We start from the raw sequence: 14,196 nt of genomic DNA on the forward strand, positions 1-14,196 counted from the left end.
TATATACCTCCCAAAGTATAAAGGTGGTGACCACACTGGGAACATAAGCCAGACCAGTTTCATGATCAATTTTTCTATTGTATTACAAGTCATTACCATAAAATACAATGAGACAATAACCTTAGCCCAAGCCCCACACTTGAAAAACACTAACACAGCAAATACCGGCTCTAAGTAACCTACGGCATATTAAGACTGTGAGATCAAAAACAACAACTTTGAGAGCCAATAAATCAGCATTGTGACAAGTGACTATCAATCCAAAACACTGAATGCTTATCACAAATACAATTAGACACACTCCGGTCAGATCTGTCGTTATCTCAACCCTTCGTGCCCCACGTTGGGCGCCAAAATAGAACTGTCGTGGTTTAAGCCCAAGTTGTAAATCAGAACCACGCAGTCTACTGCCCCCCCCCCCACCTTTCTTCCCTCCGCTTCTGGAGGGACGGGGAGGAGAATCAAAAGAATGCAGCTCCCACGGGTTGAGATAAAGACAGTCCAGCAACTAAGGTATAACACAAATCACCACTGCCGCCTCCAACAATAACAACGACAAGAGAAATAACAAGGGAAGAGAATATGATACCGCCCGCCGGAAAAGACAGCCCGACCGAAAAGGGGACGTGCCCTTCCGGGTAGCTCCCAGTTACATCCCCTGGCATGACGTGCTGTGGTATGGAATACCTCTTTGGCCAGTCTGGGTCAGGTGTCCTGTCCCCGCTTCCTCCCGGCCCCTCCTTCTCCCTGGCAGAGCATGAGACTCACAAAGTCCTTGGTCAGTCTAAACATCAGTGTTATCAGTTTTTTGTTCCCAGGCCAAAAGTCAAAAACACAGTGCTGCAACAGCTACTAAGAAGGAGAAAAAAACCTGACTGCCACTGCTGAACCCAGGACAGCTATATACAGAATGTTGTTGGTGCTCAGCAATCTGTTCTTTCTACACCTAAGGCTCCTATTTACCTTTTCTCTCAGTCCTAAACTATCAGAAATTTATTTGCCCAATAGAAATTTTTTTTTCAGCTGCTTTTTCCCAAATCATCATCTCCACCATGAAAGTGTGGCCTACATTTCTCTTAGATGTATGCACATGTTTCTCTGTATTCGAGTAGTTAATTCTTTAATTAAATAACTCTTTCACAGACAGCGGAAGTAATATCAAGGGGATAGTTACAGCCCAAGACACACAGCAGCAGCTCTACTCTATCAAAGAAAAATTCTCATGTGAAAAAATTCCCCCCTGAATATAATCAGAGCACAAAGAGTTGTTCCAAATTCCACTGATTTGAGCACAAAATGGCATCAGCTTAGGAGACCTAAAAAAAATAACACAATTTCAGTCCTTTGGGTATCATAAGGGAAAGAGGAGAAAGTATCACTAACGACAGTGTGGGAGTGCAGCAATTGTTTCTACAACTAGCTAATCAAAATGCACTACAATTATCTTTCAGACTGGGAAAACCCTGGAACTGTAACAAAGAAAAATAAGGTTTAATTTTACACACCCAGGTCTTATCAAAACAACAGAGAAAAAATTTAAACATGGAAACTCTAACTAGACTTTGGTACCCAAAATTCCTTCAAAAAAATAAACTGATATTTTCATGGTGGAAATGGGCTTTTGAGTTTATTACTATTCTATAATAAGGTTCTGGCTATGTTCTAAATTTCTGTGTATGAAGCATGACAGATCCTCTGGATACCTGCATACAAGTTAATATACTGGATAGTTTCAGAATCTGCATATTCATTTTCTTTATGAGCCTCTGATACACACAGCTTTATTTTGTTTGATTTTTTTTATCATAAGCTACAGTTATATGAAGGCAAAATTGGTGGATCATGCTTTATCAGGCCTGTTGTTTCCAAAACTGCTTGGCTGAGTGCTTTGGTCTCCTGCAACTTTCTTCCTTTACCCCTTCCTTTTCCCCTTTGTAGCCTAAGAAACTGTAGAAGCATTCAAAAATAATGTGGTACAGTCACTTTTTCCCCACCATTTCTTTTAAAGATGAAGTAGAAATTTAAACAATATCTTGAAATTATACTGAGCAATATGTAATTAGCTACAGTTACAGAAAGAACACAACTTTTTCAAATGTCATAGACACAGAATTATCTTGGCTTGGGCATAATGTGACATGGCTAAAGCAGATCTGTTTATCTCCAAAACTGATTTCTAACATAGTAAATGTTGGATTCAGCTCTGTTTTCCTTGAAACTTTAAAAAATAACCCCACAAATCTCTTCTTAGTGATTGCCCTGTAGAGGTATGGGTACCATAGCTATAGGTACAATCCTACTTGACTACTCATTATTTTATATACATGTGTGTGTGTGTGTTTGTAAGGCTAGGATGTGAGATGGTGAAACGGGGAGAGAAAAATTGTCATGCATCAAGGTTTACGTTAACACCACAACCAAAGAATCACTCTTAAAGCAAAACCAAACCAAACAAAAAAAAAATAAAATAAAACAAACACAAGTAAAAAAACCTCAAATAAAAAAATAATAAATAAAACCATCAAAGATCTCCAGGGCTTTCAGCTGGAATAGGCCCACCTTTTAGTCTAAATCAAACACAACTTAAAAGGTAAACAACTTTATACACACACCTCCCCATATAGTACAAGCTTCCTTTTTAATAATTATTCATCCTATGATAGGATAACAGTTTATACAATTGTAGATAATTTTCATGTACTTCAGGAGTTTCATCTTGCTCACAATTGAGCCAAGAACAGTTCCTACCTGTCTTTATTCTCCAGTCCCTAGGTGCCCTTTATGCTCTAAAAGGTGGGAGGTTCTAACAGACTCTGAAATTTCTGTGCAAGAGAATGATTCTTCTTCAGGGCTGCTAGATTATTATCATGTATAGGACAGTACTAAATGCAAATTTGTTATACAATGACAGAAGTATGTTTTCAGAAGCGGCAAAAGAGACAGGTATTCCTCAACTCCAATTCTGGTCAAATACAATTTCCTCAGCATTACCAAATCACTCCCTGCATACCAGCCTCCCTGTGAAACAGAAAAAGCTACTCATTGTACACAGGTATTCAAAGAAATACAGATGATGCATTTAACCCATTCCTTGCAGAACTCCACTGAGTTCTAGGATGAGATACAGCCGAACTGCAGAATCATACTTGAAAATCAGAATGGCTGTCATACTTAAGCTCTATTTCCAAAACTGGCAGTAATCCTCACTAATTCAGAACAATTCTGAGGACAGAGGTATCTGAGAAACAGCTATAGCACTATGTGGAAAATGAGGAACTCCTCTTAGGGCTATTCTTAGAGGTAAAGGTGAAGTAGTTAACATATATAGCCATCCATAAAAAAAATATTTTCTCCCTCAGTGAGGATGCACATTGGATTCAATAGCAAAACAATTTAAAGTGAATTTCCACTCTGCAAGTTCATATGCCATGTGACAGATTAACTTCTGTCTGCCGGTACAACAATTAAATCCAGTGAATAAAATTGAACTATTTAGAGTATGCAAATGAGTTCTGTTTCTGTATTCTCCACTGATATATTTAATGAGGAATTCTGTCCAGTGTTGTGAGAACAAAGGATATTTTTGCATTAATTCCCATCAGCCTTTTTGATAGGCTTTTCTTCATCAGTGTGGATTTATAGGATTTCTTATAATGAATAAAGGAATCAAGTTATTAAGTCTGTTATCCAAATCACAGGAGTGACCACTACAGGAATTATTTACCCTGTAATATCAGGGAAATTATTTATTTCCTGAGGCACAAATATCTTTTCCTTTTTTTACATTAAAAAAAAAAAAAAAAAATAATCAGTGCAATTATGCATTTCTATGTGGGATAATATTGAATTTAATTTTTTTTTTTAAACCTAAGCATTAGGACATTTTAAGTACTAAAAATCCAGGAAAAAAAAAAAAAAAAAAAGCTTAAATATAATATTAAAGACTAGAGCAGATGCAAGCTCACCTTGTCCTTCAACTTGTTTTGATTTTTTAAGTAGATTCCTAATTTTAATAACTTGAGGTACATTTGCTTTGACATTCCCAAGGACTTAAATACTATGTCCAAATTACAATGAAGTGTGAAATCTGCTGTTCCATACCCCTCTTATCTCCTCCTCATATTGGATCTACCTGTCTTTTGTGATGTATGTTCTCTTCTCCAAGTCAGCCTCAGATTTAAATCTAAATGGAACCCTCATTGAAAGAATAATAAACCCAGCACAATACTGTGAGTCTTCAGTCAACAGCTACATTGAAAAAAATTATTTCTACACATAAGAGTTATTTAAATTTAAGATTTCACTAAAATACATGATTTCTGGGATTTTAATAAAACAACAGAACACAATTTGCTTTCAATATATGCCTTCCACATAAATTCAGAAAATGCCATAGAATTGAAACACAGACTACTTTGGAAATCTAGAGATCACAGTACAAGTTTTTTCCTAGTCTTTTCATTATAAAATTCTTAGACTGGACGATTGAAAGATGCAAATAACTGCTTGTTCTTTGTTCTGTTGAATTAAATTGAAGGAAAGCAAATGATGCAGCAAAGAAACAAAGAAAGAAAGGAGAAATGTGTCAATCTTGCCATTACAAAAAATAAAAATAATCATCCTTTGCACAGACAGGCAGTGTGAGAACCCAGGGCCCTGTTTCAAGTGGCATCTTTTGCCTCCACTTTTGGCCAAAAGCAGCAAGTAAGGCTGGTTACAACTCTGCAACACCTAGTGCTTCAGCATGGAAATGGTTATGGCCAAAGAATAAGCGCTTAAAAACTTTAGTAAGCGGCAGAGCCAGCTTGCTGGATAGAGATAAAAGTGTAGTAAGTATACAATCAGAAAGTCAGAGGCATGCAAACAATACTGTAGGTAGCAAGACAACCCCTTCTCTCCCCACAGGAGAATATGATCTGTGATCTTTTCTACACAGAACTAGTCTGTAGGACTTGAAGTCTGTAAAATACTTCTGCTCTACTACTGCTTGAGCACAAAGCTGACAACTAAAATATACCTGAACCAGTTTTATTTTAAAGAATGGCATAAAATTCCTTTGTCTATGAAATATCAGCCTTTCAGCAGGTAGCTTTGTCCTCACTCCAGCTTCTCATGAGATTTCCTTTTAGTTCCCCTAGAGAGACACCAGTTTACTATGCTGAAGCATAGGCAACATGGGAAATTACATCAAATACAAACGGAAGGAAGGAATGCCATCCAGAGGGACCTCGACATGCTTGTGAGGTGGGCAGATGCCAACCTTACGAACTTTAACCATGCCAAGTACAAGGTCCTCACTTGGGTTGGAGCAATCCCAGGAACAGCTACAGGTTGGGCAGAGAAGAGATTCAGAGCAGCCCTGTGGAGAAAGACTTGCGAGTTTTGGCTGATAAGAAACTGAACATGAGCCAGCAGTGTGAGCTTGCAGCCCAGAAAGCCAACTGTATCCTGGACTGCATCAAAAGGAGCGTGACCAGCAGGTTGAAGGAGGTGATCCTGCCCCTCTACTCTGCTCTTGTGAGACCTCACTTGGAGTATTGTGTACAGTTCTGGTGTCCTCAACATAAGAAGGACATGGAACAGTTGGAACAAGTCCAGAGGAGGGCCACAAGGATGATCAGGGGAGTGGAGCACCTCCCATATGAAGACAGGCTGAGAAAGTTGGGGCTGTTCAGCCTAGAGAAGGGAAGGCTGCGTGGAGACCTCATAGCAGCCTTCCAGTATCTGAAGGGGGCTTATAAGGATGCTGGGGGGGGGGACTATTTATCAGGGACTGTAGTGACAGGACAAGGGGTAACGGGTTCAAACTTAAACAGGGGAAGTTTAGATTGGATATAAGGAAGAAATTCTTTACTGAGAGGGTGGTGAGGCACTGGAATGGGTTGCCCAGGGAGGTTGTGAATGCTCCATCCTTGGTGGTGTTCAAGGCCAGGTTGGACGAAGCCTTGGGTGGCATGGTTTAGTGTGAGTTGTCCCTGCCCATGGCAGGGGGGTTGGAACTAGATGATCTTAAGGTCCTTTCCAACCCTAACTATTCTATGATTCTATGATTCTAAATAGAGAACTCCTTACCTAGAACACATTTTCTATTCCGTATAAGCCCTTGGCATGCAATTCCTGCATCCAGCAGTAATGTGTGAAGGAGAAACAGGCGCAGTGCTTGTTAAATAAGTGTCTGTTGAACAAAAAGATGGTAGGCCTGGAGTGAGTTAATATGAAGGAATTTCGTATCCAGGGAGCAATGAAGTTTACTAAAAATATTTAAAATTTCTAACAAAATTTTAAAACTTTTCTTAAAAATTAGGTTTTATTTTCTGTCCAATTTTTGGATAAATTTAACTCAACCTCAGTTAATCAATAGGAAATCAAGCAAATTCCAAGAAATTAATGTTGATAGCTGGCACATATTCGATATCAAATGATATGGCGATCTATAGGAGATCCTTGCTTGTCCAACAAATAGGCACTAATTAAATTACTTCAGATAGGTTCACACTATAAAGGCTTAATTTTAATAGCTGCAGACAATTCTCACAGGATTAGCTGAGCAGACTCCCTCTGCAAAAACTGAAATCTCTTGGTAGTCGTGTAGGTTGCGTGCAAAAACCCCATCAGACTTCAGTGTTCATATGGCACTTTTTCACATTTTTAGCTGGTACAAAGGTCCATCATTTGAGATTCATAGAGAACCTCCTAAACTGTTCTGATTTATTCCAGGTTTATACCTGCCTATAGGTTGCCTCACTTTGCAGCATGGTACTTTTCCTTTCTCACTTTGCCCTTGGTAGAACTGAATATAAATTCAGTGTTGATTCCTTCTCTTTCTCCCTGTAGGTGGGCAGAACTAGGAAAGGATTTCATCTGTCTTGTGAATTTACACTGACAAGTAAAATAGAGTATATTAAAAAAAAAACAACAAATCAAAACAACCCAACAAAGTGAACCAAAGTGAAATATAAAGGTTGACATTCTTTACTTGAAACTTTAAAGTACTTTGTTATGAAAATTATTTGTAAATTACACTATCTTTGAATGTGGCCCAGGGGTCTGTTTTAGTTCTTTCTCAAGATACACATAGGGAAATGATGAACAAATCTGGAAAGAGTCATGGCTTAAAGGACACTGCACAGAAATTCGTAAATGTTTCTTTACATCTGGCTTTTGTATACTCTTCAAGCCTACAAAATTGGTTTAGCAAATGGCAAAGCCACATTTTGGAAAGTGCTTAGTGGAGAAAACTCCTGGAATATTACATCATGATTTCAGCTTTGATTCAGCAAGCAATATGTCTATGAAGTTTTATATATCAATAAACAAATAGACCTGAAGGAGGAGAGATAAACATTCCATTGTCTAAAAAAAGAAAAATATCTATACTGTATGGCTAAGCACAAATCACCTGTAAATTGTTTAAAATGGAAATTCTATTCATATTACTCAAAAATGCTTTTTTACTAAAGTCAGATTCATCTAAATAAAAAATAAGCCAAACTGTAGCATCGCATTTTTTGAAAGAAATCAATTTCCACTCAACTCTATCCAATAAACAATTTTAAATTATTTTCAAAAACATTTTTGTCAGATTAAAGATTTTTCTCTTTTTTCAAATTTGAATTTCATATTCTTAACACTCAATGTTTTACAAGCTGAGTAAATATTTTACAGGCTTGACAGTACCAATGATACTTGTATATAACTATACTGCATAAAAAAGTGTTTCTTTGGCAATCTATGCAACTTTCAATATGCCAGAGAAACTGCAGAGGAAATGTAGCAGACATTATTTAATTAGATGCATTCAAATAAAGCTTTGCAGAGCAAACATGAAAATATGGAACTTCTTAGTCCCCTTTGCAGAGGGACTGTAACAGATAACAGAGAATTATTTTTACTCATTTATTTATTATGAAAAGTAGAGAACCAAACACTACTGAGACCTTTGTGATACAGATGGCTATACAGAAGATTTTAATAATATATCCATAAAAATTAGAATACAGTAGGAAGAATAAAAATTGGTTATTTGCTGTTGTACTCTCGTCACTAGGCCAGATTCAACTGTACTTTTACTTAATTTTAATGTTACACTTTGCTAATAAACACTGTCATATTTGCTGTTGTACTCTCATCACTAGGCCAGATTCAACTGTACTTTTACTTAATTTTAATGTTACACTTTGCTAATAAACACTGTCATGCTTACTTACAGTATTTACACAGTTTATTTAACTGTACAGTTTGAGTGAATGGACAAAATAAACATCTCTAATTTCACTATAGTATTCCCCATAGGGGTAAAATGTGGCACAGAACTCACACAGGAATACACTGCCTGATCCTGAATCTATTGAAGTTAATAGCAAGATTCCCACTGGATTTTCGACAGAGAAGGATTTCACTCCAAAGTTCCTGGCATGTAGTCAAACTTCTTGAATTAACAGGCCTATTCTCTTAGGGAAACTCATTGGGAATTTGGAGCTCACTTCTTGAGCTGCATACATGCAATTGCTCTTTGGGTAAGGTAGTATGAGCTGTTCACACAAACTCCATGAGCACATGTATTTATACAGACTGAAATTCTACCTGCATACAAAAACAGCTGCTGTAATCACATATGCACAAATGCTCTGTATTATGATGCTATGATAATTATTTGTAATCAATGCAGAAAATTAGTCCATCTAAATGCAGAAAATATTTAATATAAATTTGTTACTCAAAAGTTGAGCTTATTCAATCATTTTCACTTCAGTGAAAAATTGCAAAATTGCAATTTGTTCATCATCTCTGATCAGTACAGTCCTTTTCAGTGAAATTCATAACATTAAATAACTCTGTTTTCAATAAGATACTCATCTGCAGTATAAATACTGGAGATCACTCACCAATACACGACGTCAGTGCATATATATGCACAACATAAAGAGGTGTCAACAGAAAGGCTATAGCCCTTTACCTCCGTTGCCCAAAATACTCACAGTGGAATTCCTAATTCAGTTTTTGCCACAGATAAAAATTATAACAACTTCAAAGGAGTATAATCTATTGGTGGTGACAATGCCTCTTTCAGACATTTCACTTCTATGGATATTTACAGAAAAATAATTTTTTACCCAGTGCTTGGGTAGTGTTTACAAGTGTCCTTGTATGCTCTCACCTCATTACTACTGTTTGACATGCTTGTAGTAGAGTTGCTGGGACAGAAGAGAATAAGGACTCCTCATGTTATTAAGGTTTGTACAGTTTTAATAATAATGATTTCTTGTGTGAGAACTGGAGAAGGTGAAAAGGCAGGTTTCAATGCTAATTGAACTGCAACTAAGGTACTAGCACAAGGAAAGTGACCACGTATCTGACTTAGAGTAGCTATATGTTATATTGTTGCACAATACACTAAAATGCATAATACCATAGTCACCCACTTAATACTTATGTTCCTGGAAAGATTAACAGGTTAATATACCTTATTCCTTGTGTCACTATCAAAGAAAATAGCTGAAAGAGGTAAAAAACATGGCAAGTTTCCTGTAGTAAAAGTTTCATGTATTTTTTCCATTAATAAATCATAAGAGCATAATGGATTAAAAGCTGCATCTTCCTGCGCTTTCAGGAGGATTACAGCAAAATTATTATTCTTTTATCAGCATGGTTTCTGCTTTCTAGACTAATTTATAAAGGTCTTTTTCGGTAGATGTCACAGGAATTTAAGGCAGTAAAATTTCTCTTTAAATGGTGACAAAAAGTCAACTTTGTAATTCCAACATCAACAAGGGTAACTGTTCCCCTTCCCACAAAAGGAGGATTCCTCTTTCTCAGGAATTGTGTGTTTATTAGACGTGCTACCATAGCTGGCTGACATAGTTTCAGCTAAGTAATTATGCTTATCAACTTTACCTAGGTGTTCCATAGCCAAGAGTTGATTTAAGGTCAAATCTTGAAATGAAGATGGTTTAACTCTGCTTACCTAGGCTGTTTACCCAGGTTCCTTAGGTAAAGAAACAGACTTCATCTACGATCAGAATAAATTCGTGCAGTGAGGTGTTTATAAGAGAACAATTGAAGTAATACTGTTTGGCCTCATTTCTCTTTCTCTTTTCCTACACCACCCCCCCACCTGCCTTCCCCTGCAGAAGTGACTTCCTGGTTCTTCATGTCTTGTCAAGTACTCACATAGATAATTCTAGTATTTTTTTGCCATATGCAGCTTTGATTCTCTCTATATAAGACCTAACAATGAAAAAAAAATCCTATCTAAAATTCCTATCTACTATCTAAAAAAAATTCCTTCTTTGGTATTCACATCTGACACTGTTGAGAGAAAAGTCCAAACAAACCAGACTTTTTTTTTTTGGATGGAAGACAGGGATTTGAGTTTAAAGAGTATAGAAGACAACTGTTTCTAGTGCATGTGCTTGACAGCCAGAATGGTTTCTACTCCAGCGTGGTTCTGGGTGACAGGCAAACATTTCTGCCAATGCAGTGCAGAGCCCAAGGGAGACAGGTTATACTTAGATATTACAATCTGTGTGCTACCCTTTGATAAAGCACAAGAATTTAAAGTTTATTTACAAGTAGCAAGTACCAGTACCAAATATATATATTGTGATCTCAACTCCAATGTTAGAGTTTTCCCATCTGCTAATAAATCTTTAAGACAAGTTGAATCAAATCAGATAAATGGCTATGCATTGTGTAAACATTGCTGACTGATCTCCAACTTTCTTAGTTCTTGAATTAAAAGTGCAAGTGTTTAAATCAAAGCTGCAAAATCCTTCATATTTTTTGCTAAAAAAAAAAAAAAAAAAAATTAGCCTGAAAGTAAAAGAAATGAAGCTCTTTTCTGATGCTACTGTCCTAATTATCTGTACGCAGCTTAGTCTAAAGCTTGTTTAATTCTATCTGCTTCAGTAGGGTTGGTTTAGCTTCTTCCAGTCATAGGCTTCAACAAACACAAAACAAACACCATCCCCACCCCAAAAACGGGGAGAAGGGGGTGTGGGTGAATGAAATAATCTTGTTTCATTTAGATGCTGTGTCTGAGCATGATGAGCAGCTAATTGATGGAACTATGTAAGTCAACTGTGACTTTTCATCCTCCAGAGTATGCTTATGAGATACAGTTTAGGCACATGTTTAAAAAAAAAAAAAAAATCAGCTGGAACAGCTGTATTTAAGAACAGTAAGGAACAGATTTATTTAAATTACATTACATTTAAAACAAATGAAAACCATTATTCCCATGAATGATACAGAGGTAAAAAGAAGATGCAACAAATGCTGTATAGGTTATAAAAAATAGACATAATATTCCATCAAACCCCTCTTTCATTGAAAAGGTAACTGATTATGAGACAGATTTTATGGATCTCAATTTTAGTAATGATTTTTATATGATTGCACATAATAGCTATGCTGCAGGAGGAGTAGCATTGAAGAACTGTGGATAAAGTGTTATTTAATGAAAAGATGATAACGGTAGTGCTAAAAGATAAACTATCAGGCCACAGGAAGCTCATCAGTTCTTGAAGGACTGAAATGAAGAATGATATTATTCCATATTTATATTAACTAACAAAAAGTAGAAATGCATTAATGACAGTCATTGCTGACATAAAATTATATAGCATTTTAAGAAAAAAAAAATGGATTAGGATTTTACAAAGAAAGCCTGATTGGCCTTCAGAAGAGACAAAACACTATTGGGATTAATATAGTCATATGAAGGGTAAGGACTCATTTCTGTTGTTAAGTGGGAAGCTCATCATCTGAGAATGATGGGGAGGAAAAGGTCACACATGCTACTTGGTAAAAAGAGTCAAAACAATACAAGTTTGGGAAGAGAAGACATTAAGAAGAGGAAAAGCCTACAGCATCCGTCAAATTACATCTGCAATATTGTATAAAATATATCATCAGGACACATGAATCAGACAGGTAGGAAAAAAAAAAAAAGTCCCAAAGACTCACATACTCCTCCCAGTAAGAAACTGCAGGAGCTAACATATCAGAGGGGAAAAGAAATTTTAACCTACTTTGCATGATAATATAAAACCTAAGAGAAGATGGAATTTCTGCCTATAAATTGATTGGATAGGTAAACTCTGGGGGAGGCAGAATTGAGGAGACCACTAAATTATATTAAGTGACAAAGCAGCACAGAAACAGATGATGTGGTACAAAACATCATAACATTGAGCTTGATATTTAAGAAAGGGATATTACAAAACAGCCACAGAAGACTCTCCAGTGTCTCCAGGTATAGAATTATAGAATAGTTAGGGTTGGAAAGGACCTTAAGATCATCTAGTTCCAACCCCCCTGCCATGGGCAGGGACACCTCACACTAAACCATGCCACCCAAGGCTCTGTCCAACCTGGACTTGAACATCACCAGAGGTGGAGCATTCACAGCTTTCCTGGGCAACACATTCCAGCGCCTCACCACCCTCTCAGTAAAGAACTTCTTCCTTATATCCAATCTAAACTTCCCCTGTGTAAGTTTGAACCCGTTACCCCTTGTCCTGTCACTACAGTCCCTGATGAAGAGTCCCTCCCCAGCATCCCTATAGCCCCCTTCAGATACTGGAAGGCTGCTATGAGGTCTCTATGCAGCCCTCTCATTCTCCAGGCTGAACAGCCCCAACTTTCTCAGCCTATCTTCATATGGGAGGTGCTCCAGTCCCCTAATCATCCTCGTGGCCCTCCTCTGGACTTGTTCCAACAGTTCCATGTCCTTCTTATGTTGAGGACACCAGAAGTGCACACAATACTCCAAGTGAGGTCTCACAAGAGCAGAGTAGAGGGGCAGTATGTATACCAAACAACAGACAAAACTGAAATTGAGTGCAGAATTATTAACTAGTGATTGTATGAAAACACTCCTTCATGGTCAACTTAATTAGTTACCACTCTTGAACTGTATCTAGTTAATATTAATTCTTACATAAAATTGCTCATTAATTCTTACATAAAATGCTCTTATAAGAAAGCTATATGGCATATTTTGAACTTCAAGAGAGTATGAGAAGAGGGCTTATACACAATAATATTCTGAGTACTGAGTAAGTTTATTTTCACATTATTGAAAGTAGAGACAAGAAAAGCCACAATAATGCCATCTGAGTTTCATAGTTTCTTTGTGAGTTCATGGAGAAATTTGACTGCTGTTTATCACACAGAAAGTACTCAGGCGACACAGATTTAAACAGGCAAGAAAACTTAATAAACTTTTTTTTCTTATTTTCTTGTCAAAACAAAAAGGCAATTAAAAAGCATGTTTGCAGTGTTTCAACTACTTCTGTTGACTCTGTATTGAGTCATCTGGTGTTTATGCAACAAGAACTAAAAAAAATAATTTGATAAAACCCAGATCCAAATAATCATGCTTCTCAACTATACCCAAATGTTTTATTTCTTGGCATGTCAATATGACTGATTCTGGTAGATGACAAAATACAAAAAACATGTTAACACTAGGGAGAGGGTGCAGCTTTTTAAAGGAATACACACTTATCTACTGTATAGCAAATTATTCCTCAAGAGATTAAAGATTAAGATATTCTGTACAATAATGAAAACAATTTTTGCTATAATATACTATTTTGATTGAAGCTGGGGCACTAACTAATTACTATTTATAAAGGAATCAATGAATGTTTATATCTGATATAAATAATCCCAAAAATTCAGTGATGGTGAAAGGTGTTCTTGGTTTATCCCTAATAAATCAAAATAGCTAAAAAATGAACACAGATAATTGATTTTGTTGAGTTGCATTAAATTCAAAGTCTGAAGGGAATATGTAAACGAACTGCTCCAAATTACTGTTCTTCAAATTTCCTTCTGTGTTTATCTACCCTACAGCTATCTAAAAGTATAGTTCAATTTCATCAGGAAGGCCTGGTATGAAGAAAAGTCAAGAACCTCAATATCTGTAATAAGCTAAAGGGTAAATAAAGAAAAATTCATATCTATCCTTTCAACAAAAATCTTTACCTATACACTGTCTATGAATGGGCTGATTTAGAGAAACTGACATAATTTGGAAAAAAGCAAATTATAATTAAATGCTGGCAGGTTTTTCTTTCAAGTACTGGTGTTGACCTACTACTACTTACACTTAGTCATTGGTGGTATTTCTTACAGGGCAATATATTAGCAAATTGCAAGTTTAATTTCATTTGTTAACCAACACAA

This window comes from Psittacula echo (assembly GCF_963264785.1).
Source record: "Psittacula echo genome assembly, chromosome: 6".
Classification (NCBI taxonomy): Eukaryota; Metazoa; Chordata; class Aves; order Psittaciformes; family Psittacidae; genus Psittacula; species Psittacula echo.